This window comes from Pan troglodytes, chromosome 3, assembly GCF_028858775.2.
Source record: "Pan troglodytes isolate AG18354 chromosome 3, NHGRI_mPanTro3-v2.0_pri, whole genome shotgun sequence".
Classification (NCBI taxonomy): Eukaryota; Metazoa; Chordata; class Mammalia; order Primates; family Hominidae; genus Pan; species Pan troglodytes.
The window spans coordinates 37801129-37821390 of NC_072401.2; the positions used below are offsets into that span (position 1 = coordinate 37801129).

The 20262-nt window shown below is 39.1% G+C and overlaps 1 protein-coding gene across 1 annotated transcript in view; it reads left to right on the plus strand.

The window, feature by feature from the left end:
- C4H4orf19 (chromosome 4 C4orf19 homolog) overlaps positions 1-20262 on the plus strand; it is a 142252-nt gene that overhangs the window by 22949 nt on the left and 99041 nt on the right. The window lies entirely within an intron of this gene.

Here is a 20262-nt window from a genome sequence, read left to right on the forward strand (position 1 = left end):
ACCACTTCATGACGGCCACCCACTGGTATAGCTGTAATCAGACAGATGGACAATAACAAGTGCTGGCAAGGAAGTGGAGAAACTGCAACCTTAATACACTGCTGGTGGGAATGTAATATGGTGCATCCATGTTGGGAAACAGTCTTGCAATTCCTTAAAAGTTTAAACACAGAATTACAGTATTCATCAATTCTCCTAGGTAAATATCCAAGGAAAAAAACATACGTTTATGTCACAGAAAGACTTGTACACAAATGTTTACAGCAGCATTATTCATAATATCCCAAAAGTAGAAACAACCTAAAGTTCACTGACTGAAGAGTAGATAATAATACGTGATACATCCATAGAGTAGACTGTTGTTCAGCCGTAAAAAGGAACAGAGTACTGATAACATGCTACAACATGAATGAACCTTGGAAACATCATTCTAAGGGAAAGAAACCAGACACAAAAGGCTGCATATTGTATGATTCCATTTATATGCAAGGTCAAGATTAGTCATACAGAGACGGAAAGTAGATTGGTGATTGCCTAAGGCTGGGGAGAGCAAGGGGATTGGGCAAGATGGCTAAAGTGGATGGCTATGGGATATCTTTTGGCAGTGATAAAAATGTGCTAAAATTTATTGTGGTAACGGTGGCACAACTCTGAATATGCAAAACAAATTGAAATACTTTATTTAAATGGGTGAATTATAAGGCATATGAATTGTATCTCAATATGGCTGTTAAAAATAATAATAAAGTGGCCGACTTCTAAGGAATTTCGGTAACCTTCTAAACTTAAAAGTTTTTAGACAAGAGATCAATAGACATCTGTTAATTACCCCATCACAGATATGCCAACCAATCCCTAGGCTTTGACTTCCCAGTAGCTTTTGTTTGGGAATTTACCTTGCCTACAGTAGCAGTCTTCCTGTGGGTAAAAACAAGAAACTTCAACCCTGGTCTTTGTTTAATAGTTAGGTTTTTTTCTAATTCTAAAATATGTACAGATTGGGAAAAACCCAGAAAAAATATGAGTTCAAAGCATAAATTAAAGACATAAATTATCCTGTGATCTGCGAGCAGTATCCCTCCCTGGCTCCTTTTCAGGTTGGAAAATCTGATTTTAGAACTTAGGTTTTAGAGAACCGAGTTCTTACACCAAGTACATGCAAAAACTGCATCTTCACAAAATCGTCTCTAAAATGATCACTTGGACCTGAAGAGCTCATCTTTCCAAAGGCGATTTCCAGTCTTGTATGGATTGGAGAATGCCCAAATGTACTAATTTTTTTATTTTTATTTTAAAAACACCCCCCCCGTCCCGCCACTTACTTTGTGCTGCCATTAGTGATCTCCCCTACGCTGCCCCAAAATTTACACAATGTTTTTCTTCCTATGTTACCTTTGGACCAGGTTATGGTCTTCTTTATTATTTATCTAGTTCCAATTTCCCTAGCCTAGACACAGCCCTCTGAAAATAATGGCTGATAAGGGAAATGCTGCCCGGATCTCTAGGCCCGGAGCCAGTTCACTGGGAATCATACTCTCCCAAGGCTCTTAATGTAGGTCTGACTTGATGTGACAAGTGAATATAGTAGCCTATTCTTTGTTAGAAAAAAAAATGGATTAATTATTTGGCTGAAGTCCGCCAAACAGAGGTTGGCCCTTAAAGGAACAAATACTTCCCGTTGTTTTAGATCGTCCTTCAAGCAAGGAACTAAAATAATGTAAATATAACTCAGATAAAGAGACTCTTTACGCTTCTGTTTGTTCACAGGGGAAATGCTTATTTACAATATGCCTTTTAAAATTATTTTCCTGAGTTGGTCTTTTGGTCAAGGAAATTAAATTGATAACAAGACGTGCTGTTGTCCATAGGGAATCCATTTCTACAAAGACAAATAACTAGAAGCAATCTCATCCCATTAACTCTGTGGCCACTTTCTGCCTCCCCCCTCTCAATATTTGTTACTTCTTTTATCACTGGTTATTTTTTCATGGGAAGGTGTCTTCTTTTCTCAAATGGCTATAAATTTTTAAGTATGTCCCGTAAACATCTTGTCATCCCCCACAGTACCTTAAGTCAAGTCTTAAATATATCTTGATTAATTATTTGCCAATAGGCATAGGTAGCCTTTCTTCCTTCAGTATTGGCATTAGTAGTCTAATTACTTAGTCTTATGGCTTTCTCAAGTTAAAATCAGAATTACGCTGTCTACAGCAAAGCAGAAAAGGTCATATCTACAGAGCAGCATTTTCAGAGCACCATCAAAACATTTAACAGGCTGACTAATGGGATATGCCTGTTCATGGTACTAGTCTTTCAAGTCTTTTCTGGGTTTGAAAGTTTTCAAAATCAAAAGATTTTTAAGAAATTAAACATCTAATTTCATCTCCAGAACTTAGATGCAATATTAATATCTCTTCTATATTCAGCTTTTCAGATGCGTTCTTTATTTCAAAGGATGCTAATTTATAGCAAATAACTACATGTTCCTAAGGACCCAAAACTTTTTTCTTTACTCTTGCTCATTTTATTTTTTTTTTGTAAAATTTTTTCACATTGTGTTTCAGATAGGCCCTCCCCAAACTTTCATAAATTAATGAGTATTCCACAGACGTGGAGTTTTTAGTCTAGAAGAGTTAGATTCAAGAATTAATGAAATAATCACACAAATGCAAATTTTCAGTAGTAACAAGTATAATATGAATCAATAGTAGAAAGATTTGATCCAATAAGGAAAGTAAAGGAAGATTTATCTGAGGGAGGCAGTGGGCGCTAACCAGGCAGGAGGCACAGCATGTGCAAAGGCTCGGTGGCAGGCAGCAGCAACACAGTGTGAGGTTGATTACAGGAAGACCTATGAATTTGGAGCCCAAAGAGGAAGATAGTTCAAGATGAGAGCCTGAAGGAATGGGTAGAAATTTTTTCTTCTCATCCTGGAAGCAAAGGGAATCTACTGAAAGATCTTTAAAAACAAGAAGCTGATATAATCAGACCTAAACTTAAACAAGATTACTTCATTTGTGCTGTGGAGAACTCACTGGAAGGCATCCAATGGGCAGATCAGTCAGAAAGGTTTTGCAGTAGACTAAGCAAGAGACATAGGCAATTTGGTCATTTTGGTAGAAAGAAGTGAATTAATTCATGAAGTATTTATAAAATAAAAGTGTTAGGCAATGTTATAGTTCAAGTTTCAGTGGGGATTCAGATAGAATTGAATGATTCAAGGAATCTTTAAAAGAGAAAGTCATCAGAAATTGGCAGTGCATTAGAAATGAAAAGTAAGAGGAAAGGGAGGTCGTAAGAGTTAAAGAGGAAAGAAACACGAAACACAGCTGGCAATTAAAGACAGGTTTTCTTTAGTTAAAACCTGAGAGGAGGCCAGGTGCCATGGCTCACGCCTGTAATCCCAGCACTTTGGGAGGCCAAGGCGGGTGGATCACTTGAGATCAGGAGTTCGAGACCAGCCTGACCAACATAGTGAAACCTCGTCTCTACTAAAAATGCAAAAATTAGCCGGGTGTGCTGGCACGTGCCTGTGATCCCAGTTACCTGGGAGACTGAAGCAGGAGAATTGCTTGAACCCGGGAGGCGGAGATTGCAGTCAGCTGAGATCGCTCCGCTGCACTCCAGCCTGAGCAGAGAAGCGAGACTCCATTAAAAACAAAAAACAAACAAAAAAAACTGAGAGGGGCTCCTAGCCAATGCGGTCAGGAGCACTTTCTCTTACAGACTAAGAGTATATATTTGTTTTAGGGTGAGGGGGCTTGTCACAAGCTTGGAATGTTTCTGTGTGTGGAGAAGTTCATGGCAGGGTTGGAATCTCTCTGTGCGGAGGATTATTTTGGGGCAGACATCTTTCCAGCCCAGAGGTGGGTTATCTTAGGCTAGCATCTTCCCGCCCCAAGGGGGCTTTATCTCGGGGCTAGAATGTCTCTGGGAAGGGAGGAGTTCGGAATGTTTCTGGTTGGAAATGTTATTTGTGGTTTACGGTCATGCTGACCTTAGCCATTAGGCTGATGGCTTTTGGATTTAGGCAGTGTTTTATTAAGGTGAACTTTAGAATAAGAGGCTTATCCAAGATGATGATGCTCCTGCTCTGTCAGAGGTGTCAAGGATGACACCGGGTCATATAAATCATGCTAATAATGGGCACGTCAGCACATTAAAGGCTCTGAGGAGTCCTACAGCAAAGTAACCTGGCTAGCTATCTAATCCAGCATTTCCCCAAATTATTTGAACCTAGATTACCCTTTTCTTTTTCTGGCAACAATTACTAACTTCCTCAAAATATACATGAGACAACTGAGTTAGCCTAAGATGGGCTTTTTTATTTAAAACAATTTCAAATTTTTTCACATTTTTGTTTGAAACCCTGTGTTAGTCGGCTAGGGCCGGGTGGATCACGAGGTCAAGAGATCAAGACTATCCTGGCCAACATTGTGAAACCCTGTCTCTACTAAAAAAAAAAATACAAACCTTAGCTGGACATGATGGCATGCACCTGTAGTCCCAGCTACTTGGGAGGCTGACGCAGGAGAATCGCTTGAACCCAGGAGGTGAAGGCTGCAGTGAGCCGAGATCTCACCACTGCACTCCAGCCTAGGCAACAGAGCAAGACCTGTCTCCAAAAAAAAAAAAAAAAAAAAGAAGTCCAAGATCAAGGTATCAGCAGGTTTGGATTCTCCTGAGGCCTCTCTCCTTGGCTTGCAGATGGCCACCCTTTTGCCGACTCTTCACATGGTTATCCCTCATACTGTGTGTTGTCTGCATGTTCTAATCTCCTCTTTTTATAAAGATATCAGGTTGGTTTAAGACCTATCCTAATGGCTTTGTTTTACTTTCATTTCCTCTTTGAAGGCTCTATCCTCAAATACAGTTACTTTCTAAGGAGCTGCAGATTAGGGCTGTGATATGGTTTGGCTGTGTCGCCACCCAAATGTCATCTTGAATTGTAGTTCCCATAATCCCCACGTGTCATGGAAAGGACCCGGTGGCAGGTAATTTAATCATGGGGGCAGTTTCCCTTATGCTATTCTCATGATAGTGAGTAAGTTCTCATGAGATCTGATGGTTTTATAAGGGGTTTCCCCCTTTGCTTGGCTCTCATTCTCCTTCCTTCTGCCATGTGAGGAAGGAAATGTTTACTTTCCTTTCTGCCATGATTGTACGTTTCTGGAGGCTTCCCCAGCCAAGCTGAACTGTGAGTCCATTAAATCTCTTTCTCTTTATAAATTACCCGTCTTTGGTATGTCTTTATTAGCAGTGTTAGAATAAACTAATACAGCAAATTGATACGGGATAGTGAGGTACTGCTGTAAAGATACTAAAAAATGTGGAAGCAACTTTGGAACTGGGTAACAGACAGACGTTGGAACAGCTTGGAGGGCTCAGGAGAAGATAGAAAAATGTGGGAAAGTTGGGAACTTCCTAGAGATTTATTGAATGGCTTTGGTCAAAATGCTGTTAATGATATGGATAATAAAGTCCAGGCCGAGGTGGTTTCCAATGGAGATGAAGAACTTGTTGGGAACTGGAGTAAAGGTCACTCTTGCTATGCAAAGAGACTAGTTGCATTTTGCCCCTGCCCTGGAGACCTGTGGAACTTTGAACTTGAAAGAGATAATTTAGAGTATCTGGCAGAAGAAAATTCTAAGCAGGAAAGCATTCAAGAGAAAGCAGAGCATAAAAGTTTGGAAAATTTGCAGCCTGGTGATGCAATAGAGAAGAAAACCCTTTTTCTGGGGAGAAATTCAAGCCAGCTGCAGAAATTTGCATAAATAATAAGGAGCCAAATGTTAATCACCAAGACAATGAGGACAATGTCTGCAGGCCATGTCAGAGACCTTAATGGCAGCCCCTCCCATCATAGGCCTGAAGGTGTAGGAGGGAAAATTGTTTTTATGGGCCAGACCTGGGCCCAGGCTCACCTGCTCTGTGCAGCCTCAGGACATGGTGCCCTGTATCTCAGCTGCTTAGTTCCAGCCACGGCTAAAAGGGGCCAACATACAGCTTAGACTGTTGCTTCAGCTGGAATGAGTTAAGACTTTGAGGGACTATTGGAAAGGCATGATTGTGTTTTGAAATGTGAGGACATGAGATTTGGGAGGGGCCAGGGGAAGAATGATATGGTTTGGCTGTGTCCCCACCCAAATCTCATCTCGAATTGTAGTTCCCATAATCCCCATGTGTCATGGGAGGGGCCCAGTGGGAGATAATTGAATCATGGGGGCAGTTTCTCCATGCTATTCTTGTGATAGTGAGTAAGTTCTCATGAGATCTGTTGGTTTTATAAAGGGCTTCCCCATTCACTTGGCTCTCATTCTTCTTCCTGACACCGTGTGAAGAAGGACAAGTTTGCTTCCCCTTCTTTCATGATTGTAAGTTTCCCAAGGCCTTCCCAGACAGGCTGAACTGTGAGTCAATTAAACCTCTTTTCTTTATAAATTACCCAGTCTCGGGTATGTCTTTATTAGCAGCGTGACAATGGACTAATAAAGGCTGCAACATATGAATTTTGTGGGGACATCATTTAGCCCATCACCACCCTAGAGGCATAAACCTCTTTTCTAGAGCCAGTGCCATCTTTGTTCCTCCACACCCTACACCACAGGCAAGGTCTGGTGGTCCAGTGTCATGAAGAGTCATCTTATGTCTCCATCCTCAGCACTCTTCATGGTGAGTCCCAATACATGCTACGGCAAGATTTCTATTACTTAGATTCACTATTAGTAAACCTGTAACATACCAACAAGGATAAGGAAAAAGGAGCCAACAGTATTCCTGATCACCCCTATACCCAGATATCAAAGATGGAGGTGTTAGTGGAAGAGAGGTAGTGCTTCTGGATTTTTTTTCCTAATGATATGAAACCAGCATTTCACCTTGAAGCAGAAGAGCACCTAAGTCCAGGTGAACACCACTCTGCTCTGCTTCCCTGTGCCAGCAGTCCAGAAGTCCAGCATCCACAGAGCCAGGTCTCATCTATGTGGGCTGGGAGGTGAGCAGTTTGTGAGATGCATGGGAACTAAAGTTCAAATTCTTACACCACCCTCCACTCAGAATGTAAGTCATTTGACTTTTCTCTGTTTCTTTTCCTGGGAGGATGGCTGAGAGGATTATGTTCATGGATCATTCTGCTTTTAAAAACAAAAATGAAACACTCTTCTCACATAAAAGTAAGATCTTCACTCATCCCATTACCAGCTGACTAGTAAAGTAATGGTATGGTCTGAATGTCTGTGTCTGCCCGAAATTTATATGTTGAAATCCTAACCCACAAGATGATGGTATTGGGAGTGTATTAGTTCATTTACATGCTGCTGATAAAGATATACTTGAGACTGGGTAATTTATAAAGAAAAAGAGGTTTAATGGACTCACCATTCCACATGGCTGTGGTTCCACAATCACGACAGAAGGTGAAAGGCACATCTTACATGGCAGAAAAGAGAGAGAATGAGAACCAAGCAAAAAGGGAAACCCCTTATAAAACCATCAGATCTTATGAGACTTATTCACTACCACGAGAACAGTATTGGGGAAACCATCCCCATGATTCAATTACCTCCCACGGGGTTCCTCCCACAACACATGAGAATTATGGGAGCTACAATTCAAGATGAGATTTGGGTGAGGACACAGCCAAACCATATCAAGGAGATAGGGCCTTTGTGGGGAGCATATCATGATATGCCAGCTCCCCTTTGCCTTCCCTTATGATTGTCAGCTTCCTGAGGCCCTCCCCAGAAGCAGATGCTGGAACCATGCTTCTAACAGCCTGCGGAACTGTGAGCTAATTACATCTCTTTTCTGTATAAATTACCAAGACTCCAGTATTTCTTTATAGCAATGCAAAAATGGCCTCATAAAAGAGACCTCAGAGAGTTAGCTAGCCCCTTCCACCATGTGAGGACACAATGAGAAGGCACCATCTGTAAACCAGAGATTAAGAGCTCACCAGACATCAGATCTGCTGATACTTTGATCTTGGACTTCCCAACCTCCATAACTGTGAGGAATAAATTTGTCTTGTTCATCAGCCACCCAGTTTATGGTATTTTGTTAAAGTAGCCTGAACAGATTAAGAAAAGTGGTTAGAGAGTCAAAACAGTATGGATGTGTTATATCCACAACTCATAAATTCAATCTAAGAAGTGAATATTTTATTTATTATGTTGCATGCTATTTTATATTCTGTATTCTCCACTAGCCCCAAAGTGATTGGAACTTTGACTTCAGGTTTCCTATGTTTCTAGTTTCAGCTAGTCTTTTAAATATCATCACATGATCTTTATTGGAGTTAAGTCCCAAATGAATAACAAACCAATGAAAACTTCCTGCTTGTTTTCTGATCAGGTATTGTTTATGTTAAGGAAGGTGCTATGGTTTGCATGTGTCCCCCAAAGTTCATGAGTTAGACACTTAATCCCCAGAGCCACAGTGTTGAGAGGTGGGGCCTTTAGGAAGTCATTAGGTCATGAAAGCTCTGCCCTCATGAATGAATTAATGCCATTATCTTGGGAGTGGGTTTGTTATCTTGGGATTTCTGATAAAGGGATGAGTTTGGCTCCCTTCCCTTCTCTGTCACAGGTGCTCTCTTGCCCTTCCACCTTCCCCCATGGAATGACACAGCAAGAAGGCCCTCATCAGATGGGGGCCCCTTGACCTTGACTTCCCAGCCTCCAGAACTTTAAGAAATAAATCTCTGGTCTTTATAAATGACCCAGTCTCAGGTATTCTGTTGTAGCAGCACAAACAAAGACAGGAAGAGCCAGAATTTTTTTTTTTCCTCTTAAATCCTATTAAGCCTCAGAATCTGCATACTGCTTTTTGGAACCTGAATACCACCAATTGAGTCATTTTATGAAATGTGTCCACTGTCTTATTCTAACATAATGGTCAAAAGATGTTTAGTTTGCATGTCAGTCAGCTACTTCCCAAGAAGATATTGTTTGACCTGGCTTGTCTACAAGCTCACTGTCCTGTCCTAATAGCAGGACAGGGATCCATGAAAATAGAAGGAACTGAGCAGATTTCCCTGAACTTGTTAGGCATGGGTTATTACAGCTAGTCTAGCTCTGGCAGGTTCCCCCTGTACATAGCCAGTAGTCAAGCACCGTATCATGAATCAGGTTTGAATTATCGCCTCTATTCATAGCACAGAATAAGTTAATTTGAGACGGATATGTCTTTGTTCAAGGTAGACTTATTGCCTTATTTTTTCCTAGTAGATATTTACTAAACTCGTATGTTCTTTCTAGTGCTGCCACGTCTATACCATTGCTCCTGAAATCTTAGTTCAAATCCAACTTCTGCCACTTTAGCACCTTGTCATTTTATCCATCTAAGCTGAAATTCAAAGCCTCTAACTCCTACTTTTAGGTGAAGATTTTTTTTCCCTGATCTCTTCTCACATGTGAGACTTTGTGGGTATCAGGAGCCATGGGGACTAGGCAGCCTGGTAATTACATTGTTTACTTCCTAGTTTCACACAAAACCAAGTCAATCCTGGGCCTGCCACCAAGCAGCCTTTAGGGAAATATATTTCAAAAAGCTTCACTGAAACCACTTATTTATTGACATTCAGAGACAGTTAATCATTCTGCCGAGCAAGAAACACTTAGACCAAACAAGAAACAGCCCAGCCTTTCAAGCACCGAGCCTTTGTCAAAGGTTTATTGAGAAAAGAAAAGCACAAAAGAACCAGCGTTGCCAAACTCGGGCAGCTATTGTCAACCCTTTCCAAGTGATAGTATCATATGGCATCAGACATGAGCTTAAGAAAGAGAAAAAAGGAGGAAGGAATAAGATTTCTTTCCATATATAAATCAGATTGAAGTTACTGTTCCTTTTTGGGACTTTCAGTGTTTATCCTCTTTCTGGAATATATTTTCCTTCTTCTTGCTTCAGCTTACCATCCCCAAAACATACACATGCACAAACACGCACATTGTCCCATACCTTCATAATATATTTGAATGATACAGTCTGCTAAAATTACTGTCACAGACATTATCTTCATCTTGGACACCTGTTTGTTCTAGTTCCTGGCTGCCTGGAAGTTCTGAAAACGTGACTCAGCCTAGAGCTTTTTGTTAAACCATAAGGAAAGCTACTAATTTCTCTACACAGAGATAGCATGTATAAAGTAATCACCACTGTGATCCAGAAATGGTGATGTCTACACTGGGAGTGATTGATGGTGGTTATTACTGGGGTGGAGATGGTACGAGTGACATCTTAAGATCCATTTATTAAAATGGGCCAAGAACCACATGAAATGCTTTGCTTGTTTTGAAGTAGGTTTCTTTGCCCAAAGGTTAAGGAAATACTTCAAAAAGGCAAAAAGAGATTGACCCCCACACACTCTCTTATTTTCTGTATGAACATTTTCAAGCTACAGAAAAGTTGAAAGAATTGTACATGAACTACACTCACCACCTGAAATCTACAACTAAAATTTTTCATATTTGCCTGATCACATATGTAACCATCTAACCATCCCTCTATCAAGTAATGTATCTTTTTATTTAACTGTATTTCAGAGCAAGTTGCAAACATCAGTTCATTTCACCCCAGCACTTCAATATGCACTGCATTAACTATAAGGTTTTTTTATGGTTATCGTCTTTCCCTTCTTCATCCTACCCTGGTATAATTTACATACAGTGAAATATACAAATTTAAGTGTATTATTTGGGAGTTTTAACTGTATAACCCAAATTTCCATCAAGATATATAGAAAACATTATCATTACCCAGGAAAACCCTCTTGCTGTTTCCAATCAATCCTTGTCCCCAGCCCCATGGAGTCAATTACTGTTCTAATTTTTAAAAATCACCACAGATTAATTTAGCCTGTTCAAAACCTCATATTCATGAATCATACATTTATATCACACATTTGTATGATTACATATATACATATGTCCTCCTTTGTGTAAGGCTTCTTTTACTCAGCCTGGTTTTGTGTTTTGTTGATGTTGCATGTTTCTTTTTCTTTTTTATTGCTCAGTAGTATAATATTTTATTGCGCATTCTTTTTTATTGCTTAGTAGTATTTCATTGTATGACTACACCACAGTGTTTTTTACTATTGTTGGACATTTGGATTATTTCAGTTTGGGGCTATTATGAATAAAGCTAATATCAAGACTCCTGTACCAGTCTTTATGTGCACTTTTGTGTAAATATCTAGGAGTGGAAAATTGCTAGGTCATAGAGTTGTTCCATAGCCTTCACATCCAGGCCTGTTGGGCTTAAATTTTCATGGAAGAGCAATTTCTAAATCCTTTCAAGTCCAGAATATTTTTTTCACACAGCAATAGTAAAACAAGACAATAATAGTTAATTTTTAGGTCCAAAATGTATTTATTTTCCATATGCTTAAAGGCAATGTATTTCCTAAAAGACTAGTTTCAAACCAGTGTATTAAGACACATTGGCATATGGATTAGTGGGAGAATCAAGATTTGGAACATTGTAGGCAACTCAAGCTTGTCACGATAGCTGGTGGCCCCACAGTCATGCCATGTGATAAATCCATGTAGGCAACAACAACAACAAAACCCAAACGGCCTGCATTCTGCCTCTTGACATCCACAAAGCACTTGGATATTGGAACACTGCTAACAAAAACCTGTGGGTCTACATAGGCTTGCCAACAGAAGCAGCAGAAGTAGCCAGAGTATAACCTCTGCCTTACTTCCTTCTACCTTTCTCTTCTTGCATTCTACTGTCTGAATCTAAGTCAGTGTGGGAACTCTCCTGCCAGAGCACCTGGGAAATCTGGATGAAGATACCAGCATCAGTCTACCTTATTCCTCACCTATCTCCCCTCCCACTCTCACAAATCCTGTTCCATCACCTCTGGCCTGCTGATAGACCTTCTTCAAGTGATTATCTCCCTGCTTTCCTCGGTCTTTAACCTCTACCTTTTCTTCCATCTCCTATCAACATAACCTAACAACTTGACTCTTCCAGTGTAAACCTCCCTTAGTCCTACAGTTGACCCTTGAACAACACAGGTTCAAATGCATGGGTCCACTTATAAGTGGGTTTTTTTCAACCAAACCCATTTAAAAAACACAGTTGCACTGGGATGTGAAACCCACGTATATACCAAAGGCCAGCTTCTCCTAAGCGGTTTCCTAAGTGGTTCCTCAGGCCACCTGTGATAATTGAGTATGCATGGATTTTGGTATACGCAGAGGTCCTGGAAGATTGCCGGGGCTTAGGGGAAGAAGGAAATGGGGATTGCTGTTCAATGGGTATAAAGTTTCAATTATGCAAGATGAATAAGTTCTAGAAATCTGCTGTATAATATGATGTCTGTAGTTAACAATACTGTATTGTGCACTTAAAATTTAAGAATGTAGATCTCCTGTTAAGTGCTCTTACTACAAGGAAATAAAAGTCATGTATAAGAAATTCTATAATTTTTCATACACTAAATTCTTATGTATGCTATGGTCTCATTTTGGGGGAAGGAGAGAAAGATTTGCTCTATATCATTGTTATGTCTCTGTTTTTTTGTCCTAGCTTTTGGGGAGATTTTAGCCATAGATAGCTCACCACCCTAAAACAGCACATTCCTAGGATGATAGTCTTCTTAATTAATTTTTCAAATGTGAATTACACATACAATAATATAACATTCCACTTCATATAGTCATTTAATTATAAAAGTTTTAGCATAAACACAAAAATTAGAAAAATAAGGTTACATTTTTGGGTGAGAGAATTGTGGGTGACTCTGAGGTATGGTTCTGCAACTTATGTAAGGAGCACACCAATGTATTTTTCTGTCTTTAATGCAAAAAGTATTTATTGAGCACCATCTCTGTGTGCCAGTTGTTGTTGAAGACCTGGGATGACAAAAAATAAGTAAGTTTCCCTAAACCAATGATTAGACTCCTTGACTTGACACTAGCAGGGTTTTTCCAGCACAGATAAATCTGGCAAGCAAAGGAAAGCTTTAGTGTCAGATCCAAAATGTTAGTGCAAATGAATGTAACCTGAGATTGTCCTAAATGGGATTGCTGTAGCCAACGCATAATATGTTCTTTGACCTTCTGAGATTGACTGAACCAAATTTGTCATGAGAAATTGTCTCCTCTTAGATCTCCTATCATTCTTAACACTAGATTACATAACTTAAAAAAAAGAAAAGAAAGAGGATAGAAAAAAAGAGTGTCATGAATCAATCTAAGATTCTTGTGAATCAAATTATATTCTTTGTATCTATTTTTAGAGAAGGTAATTGAAACTCAATTTTCAGCACTGTATACTCAGTTTTCATTGCTCTCCTGTATGTTAATGCATAATTCTCATAACAACCATATGGAATAGGTATTAATATCCCCCAATTTATGGGTGAGGAACCATAGGAATAGATTAACTGACTTACACAAAGTCGTAAAGTTAGTAACAGGAGGTTTGAACCCGGCAATCTTAATCAACCCGGCATTTTTCTCTTAAATGTAGAGACCCCTTCCCCTACTTTCATATTGGTATTTTTAAAAGACTAGACTCATGTTCTTCCTTTTCATGTACTAGAAACGTGTAGGAGTGACTTGGCCAATGCTACCAAGAAGAGCGTTGACTTTAATGCAAACGTCTACCCGCGTTTGTAGTAGTTTCCTTTCTTTGTCCCCTGCCAGGTTCTCAAGCAGAGCTTAACTCATGGAGATGGGTAAATATTAACTTTTAGGTCAGCATCACCATACGTCACAGACAAGAGTCTAAACAGAAGGGTACTTTGGTCTCTCCCGGCTTCTCCTCTCACCTGGACAGAGGAAGATAGAAATGCAGCCTCCTTTGTTTCTCTCAAAATCAGGAGATGGCTTTGCCACCTTCATTTGATGGGATCAGATTGTGTTTTTGCATGTGTATGTATAATACATACCAAATTTTAATGATCAAAATAATCAGGGGACTCTATTCCCAGTTACCAGATTTCTGTGTGTTTGTGTTCAAAAGTACAGACACATGTACAAAGAAATACAAGAAACAAATGTAGAGTTCAAGGGACATTAGAAATTAGTACAATTCTATTTATCAAAAGGGAAAGGGAGTACTCCCAAAATTGTTTACCAAAATCACATAGATTCTATTTTGATAAAGTCTTTACTTTTTAGCTCTATTTATACTATTACACTTTAAATCATTTTTTAAATTTTATCAAAGTTATGTACTAGAATATAAAGAGCCTGCAGATTTCATAAGGTTTCTTAAGGAAAAGAGCAGTCCTCAGCCAGCCAGCCTACTTCCAATCCACCTTCCTCAAACCACTTTCCACTCTGCCTGGTATTTACTTCCTGACACCTTAATGTCAAGTGTTCCTCCTGATTTTTTTACTTGGGATATTGTACATTGACTTTCCGCTATGGAAGATGATGGCTTAGCTCTTCATTCTCTCTGTCCACACCACAGGCAGTTAATTCCCATCCTCATGATATAATTATATCTCGATTTCAATTAGAAAAATATTCAATTTACATTATTCACATTATTATGACTATATGTGATATTCAGAAATGGGGCATATGCTCAACTATATTTTTGTGGGAACACAATATCCCTGGAGTTAGTTTTTTTACTTGTTTGTATGGTTTTATCTGTTTTTCTTGTGCATTTTTTTAATGTACTTAGCTTTCATCAATAATATTTGCCAATTGTTAATATTCTTTCAAGATGTTCAGTGAGTCCAGCAGTTTCCTACCAGGTACCTTATCAATTCTTATCAGGTATCTTATCCTATGTTGTAAAATTTCACAATGATATCCCTTGGTGTGAGTTTATTTCCATCTACTGGGCACTCAGTGGTCCTTTGAATCTAGAAAATCTACCCTCCAGTTTGGGGGAATTTTCTTGAATTATTTTGTTGATGTTTTCTTCTGTGGGTTTTTATTTTGTTTTATTTCACTTTCTAGATCTCTAGAATTATTGGATTATCTGCCTTTATCTGTCCTCTTATCCATTTATTTGTTTTTTCACTCTAATTTCTTTATTTTAATTTACATTCCTTTGATGGAGGTTTTTATATAATGCTATCATGTTTTTCCTTTCTAAGAGGTCCTTTTTTATTCTCTGAATGGCCTTTTTGTAGAAGCATTATTTCCTTGCTTCATTAAGCAAATATGGACACAGGTCTATATTTTTATCTTTGTGAATTCTTTTTTCTTTTTTTTTTTTTCTTTAGGTGGAGTCTTGCTCTTTCTACCAGGCTGGAGTGCAGTGGCGTGATCTTGGTTCACTGCAACCTCCGCCTCCCAGGTTCAAGTGATTCTCCTACCTCAGCCTCCCAAGTAGCTGGGATTACAGGTGTGCGCCACCACTGAATTTTTTAACAATCATCTTTAAATTTTTCTTTTACCTCCATAGTTTCTGGTCCCTCCAGATTGTTTTTGGCTTTCCCCGGCTACCTGATAGTCATTGGCGTTCTGCTCATATATAAGAGCAAGGGACTAAAACTGAAATTCTGAACATCTTCTGAGACAGGAGCATGGCATCTGGTCTGAGGAGGTGCTCAGCCTCACTGATGGTGATTCTCACTGGAATGATCTGGCTGTGCCAGTTGTTAGGGAGCTTCCAATGTCAGTGTCTTCAGGTACTTCTGCATAGTTGGTTGGATCCTGTAACAAAGCTCTTCCAAACACTTGCCTGGAAGGTATGGACCTTGCTGCCAGGAGGTGAAGGATGAAGGTGAAAAGGAGACTCGGGTAATCTCCCTATGCTTTGGGCATATTTACTTAATCCTCCTATCTTACATAGTATCCCGCGTTGGATATGCCTGGTACATCTCCCAATTCAGAAACCTTCTGGTTTGGCCCTCACCAAAGGATAAACTTCCAGACTTCTGCTGAGATAGAGCAGGTGTACTTCCCCAGGTGACTGCAGTAAGGGAAGACTAAGCATGTCAGCTGCTTCTTAATCACAGTTCAGCCACTCCTCATTTTGGCCTCAGCCTCCTACTCTGCCTGAGGTACCTGCTGCTGCCACCGATCCTAGTGCCTTTTGAAGACCCTCTGCTGTAAATTGGTGCCACTGCCAGCCCTGGTTCAGCTTTCTCAGGTCCACTGAGTGACCACTCATCTGCCTACTTCCTAGCTTCCAAAATGCTGTTACTGTCATCTCTCCTAGTTATTGATATGTGCGTGTATGTGTGTATGTATGTATATGTGTATAGATATATATGTATATGCGTCTATATATGTATATATGTATTTATGTGTATATATGTATATGTATGTATGTATGTATATACCTTAAATCTGTAATTATTCTGCTTTTAATAAGATTCAGGAAGAGGCCAAACTTGCTGAGTCTGTTCAATCCACTGTCTTTACCTGGTGTTTCACCAAGACACATTTAAATAAAGACTATTTACCAACATATCTACACAGAGGTCCAACAACATGTAATTATCTGTTCTAATTCATGGTGAATTACAGTATTTAATAATATTTTTAAAAATTATCATAAAAAGCTAATTCATTTGTGAACACAAATTTTTCTTAATTCCCACTTCATGACGTATTAGTTTTATGATCACGTTAGGCTTACTCCACAAACATTTATTGGTATCTGCTTTATCCATGGAGTCACAGCAGGTGATAGAGGATTTGTAACCCTCTCCCCTTTCCCTGCCACTCTACTGAGAAGCAGATATCATGGCATGAATGATTAAATAGGAGACTATATTTCATTTATAAAATGGCTTAGGAACTTTTACAGATGAAAGAAACTGTTCTTGAAACTGCCAATAATATCAGGAAAGTGAATACTAGGTCTTATTTGTTCTTTTTAATGATTTTTTCATACCCATTAACCATTCTCACCCCCACCTCCCCATCCTCCATGGCCCCACTACCCTTCTCAGCCTCTGGTAACCATCCTTCTACTCTCTGTGTCCATGAGTAGTTTAGATTTTTAGCTCCCACAAATAGGTGACGACATGTGAAGTTTGTCTTTCTGTGCCTGGCTTATTTCGCTTAAAATAATGATCTCCAGTTCCATCCCTGTTGTTGCAAATGACAGGATCTCATTCTTTTATGGCTGAATAGTATTTTGTTATGTTTATGTACCACATTTTCTTTATCCATTCATCTGTTGATGGAAACTTAGGTCGCTTCCAAATCATAGCTGTTGTGAATAGTGCTGCAATAAACATGGGAAATTAGGTATCTCTTTGATATCCTAATTTCCTTTCTTTGGGGTATATAACTAGCAGTGGGATTGCTGGATTGCACGGTAGCTCTATTTTTAGGTTTGTTTGTTTAACTTTTATTTTAAGTACATGTAGAGGTTTGTTATATGCAGGTAAAGTGGTGTCATGGGGGTTTGTTGTACAGATTATTTTGTCACCCAGATATTAAGCCTGGTACCCATTAGTTATTTTTCCTGATCCTCCCTTCTACCCTGCACCTTCCAGTAGTCCTCCATGTCTGTTTTTGCTCTCTATGTATCCATGCATTCTCATCATTTAGCTCCCACTTATAAGTGATAACATGCAATATTTGGTTTTCTGTTCCTGTGTTAGTTTGCTAAGGGTGATGCCCTCCAGCTCCATGATCCTGCAAAGGACATGATATTGTTCCTTTTTACACTTGCATAATATTCCATAGTGTATATGTACCAATTTTCTTTATCCAGTCTGCCACTGATGGGCATTTAGGTTGATTCCATGTCTTTGCTATTATGAACAGTGCTGCAGTGAACATATGTGTGCATATGTCTTTATGATAGAACGATTTATATTCCTTTGGGTATATACCCAGTAATGGGACTGCTGGGTCGATTGGTAGTTCTGTTTTTAGGTCTTTGAGGAATTGCCACACTGTTTTCCACAATGGCTGAACTAATTTACACTCCTATCAACAGTGTATAAGCCTTCCCTTTTCTCCGCAACCTCACCAGCACCTGTCATTTTTTTGCCTTTTAATAATAGCCATTCTGATTGGTGCAAGATGGTATCTCATTATGGTTTTGATTTGCATTTCTTTAATGATCAGTAATATTGGGCTTTTTTTCATATGTTTGTTGGGTGAACATATGTCTTCTTTGAAAAGTGTCTGTTCAGCAACCTACAGAATGGGAGAAAATTTTTGCAATCTATCGATCTGACAAAGGGCTAATATCCAGAATCTACAGAGAGCTTAAACAAATTTACAAGAAAAAAAAAACCCTATCAAAAAGTGGGCAAAGGATATGAACAGACACTTCTCAAAAGAGAACATTCATGCGGCCAACAAACATATGAAAAAAAGCTCATCGTCACTGGTCATTAGAGAAATGCAAATCAAAATCACAATGAGATACCATCTCACGCCAGTTAGAATGGCGATCATTCTTAAAAAGTCAGGAAATAACAGAAGCTGGAGAGGATGTGGAGAAATAGGAACACTTTTACACTGTTGGTGGGAGTGTAAATTAGTTCAGCCATTGTAGAAGACAGTATGGAGATTCCTCAAGGATCTAGAACCAGAAATAGCATTTGACCCAGCAATCCCATTACTGGGTATATACCCAAAGGATTATAAATCATTCTATAAATACACATGCACATATATGTTTATTGCACTGACTTGGAACCAACCCAAATGTCCATCAGTGATAGACTGGATAAAAAATATAGCACATATACACCATGGAATACTATGCAGCCCTAAAAAAGATGAGTTCATGTCCTTTGCAGGGACATGGATGAAGCTGGAAACCATCATTCTCAGCAACTAACACAGAAACAGAAAACCAAACACCACATGTTCTCACTCATAAGTGGGAGTTCAACAGTTAGAACACACGGACACAGGGAGGGGAACATCACACACCGGGCCTATCAGGGTTGGGGGCAAGGGGAGGGATAGCATTAGGAGAAATATCTAAAGTAGATGATGGGTTGATGGGTGCAGCAAACCACCATGGCAAGTGTATACCTATGTAACAAAACTGCACATCCTGCACATGTATCCCAGAACTTAAAGTATAATTTAAGAAAAAAAAAGTGTCTGTTCATGTCCTTTGCCAACTTTTTAATGGGGTTGTTTATTTTTCTTTTTTTCTTGTAGATTTAAGTTCCTTATAGATGCTGAATGTTAGACCTTTGTCAGATGCATTGTCAGGTGCATAGTTGGCAAAAAAATTTTTTTTACCTGGTGTTCTATAGACAATCCATAACCTATAGACAACCATTCTATAGATTGTCTGCTTACTCTGCTGATAGTTTCTTTAGCTGTGCAAAAGCTCTTTTGTTTAATTAGACTTCATTTGTCAACCTTTGCTTTTGTTGCGATTACTTTTGGCATCTTCCTTATAAAATCTTTGCCTGTTCCTATGTCCCAAATGGTATTGCCTAGGTTGTCTTTAGGGTTTTTATAGTTTTGAGTTTTACATTTAAGTCTTCAATCCCATTTGAGTTGATTTTTGTATGTGGCATAAGGAATTTTCTGCATATGGCAAGCCAGTTTTCCCATCACCATTTATTGACTAGGGAATCCTTTCCCCATTGCATGTTTTTGTCAGCTTTATCAAAGATCATATATATGGTTGTAGGTGGATGGCCTTATTTCTGGGCTATGTATTCTGTTCCATTGGTCTGTGTGTCTGCTTTTGTACCAGTACCATGCTGTTTTGGTTATTGTAGCCCTTTAGTAGAGTTTGACTTTGGGTAGCATGATTCCTCCAGGTTTGTTCTTTTTGCATAGGATTGCCTTGGCCATTTGGGCTCTTTTTGGGTTCCACATGAATTTTAAAATAGTTTTTTCTAGTTCTGTGAAGAATGTCATTGGTAGTTTGACAGGAATAGCATTGAATCTATAAATTGCTTTGGACAGTATGGCCATTTTATTGGTTCTTCCTATCCATGAGCATGGAATGTTTTTCCATTTGTTTGTGTAACCTCTGATTTCTCTGAGCAGTTTTTTATAGTTTTCATTATAGAGATCTTTCACCTCCCTGATCATCTGTATTCCTAGGTATTTTATTCTTTTTGTGGCCGTTGTGAATGGGAGTTCATTTCTGATTTGGCTCTTGGTTTGATGGTTGTTGGTGTATAGGAATAGTGATTTATTTTATTTTATTTTTCCATAAGTTATTGGGGGTACAAGTGGTATTTGGTTACATGAGTAAGTTCTTTAGTGGTGATTTGTGAGATCCTGGTGCACCCATCACCTGAGCAGTATACTCTGCACCACAAATATTATCTTTTATCCCTCACTCTGTCCCACTCTTCCCTCCAAGTCCCCAAAGTCCATTGTATCATTC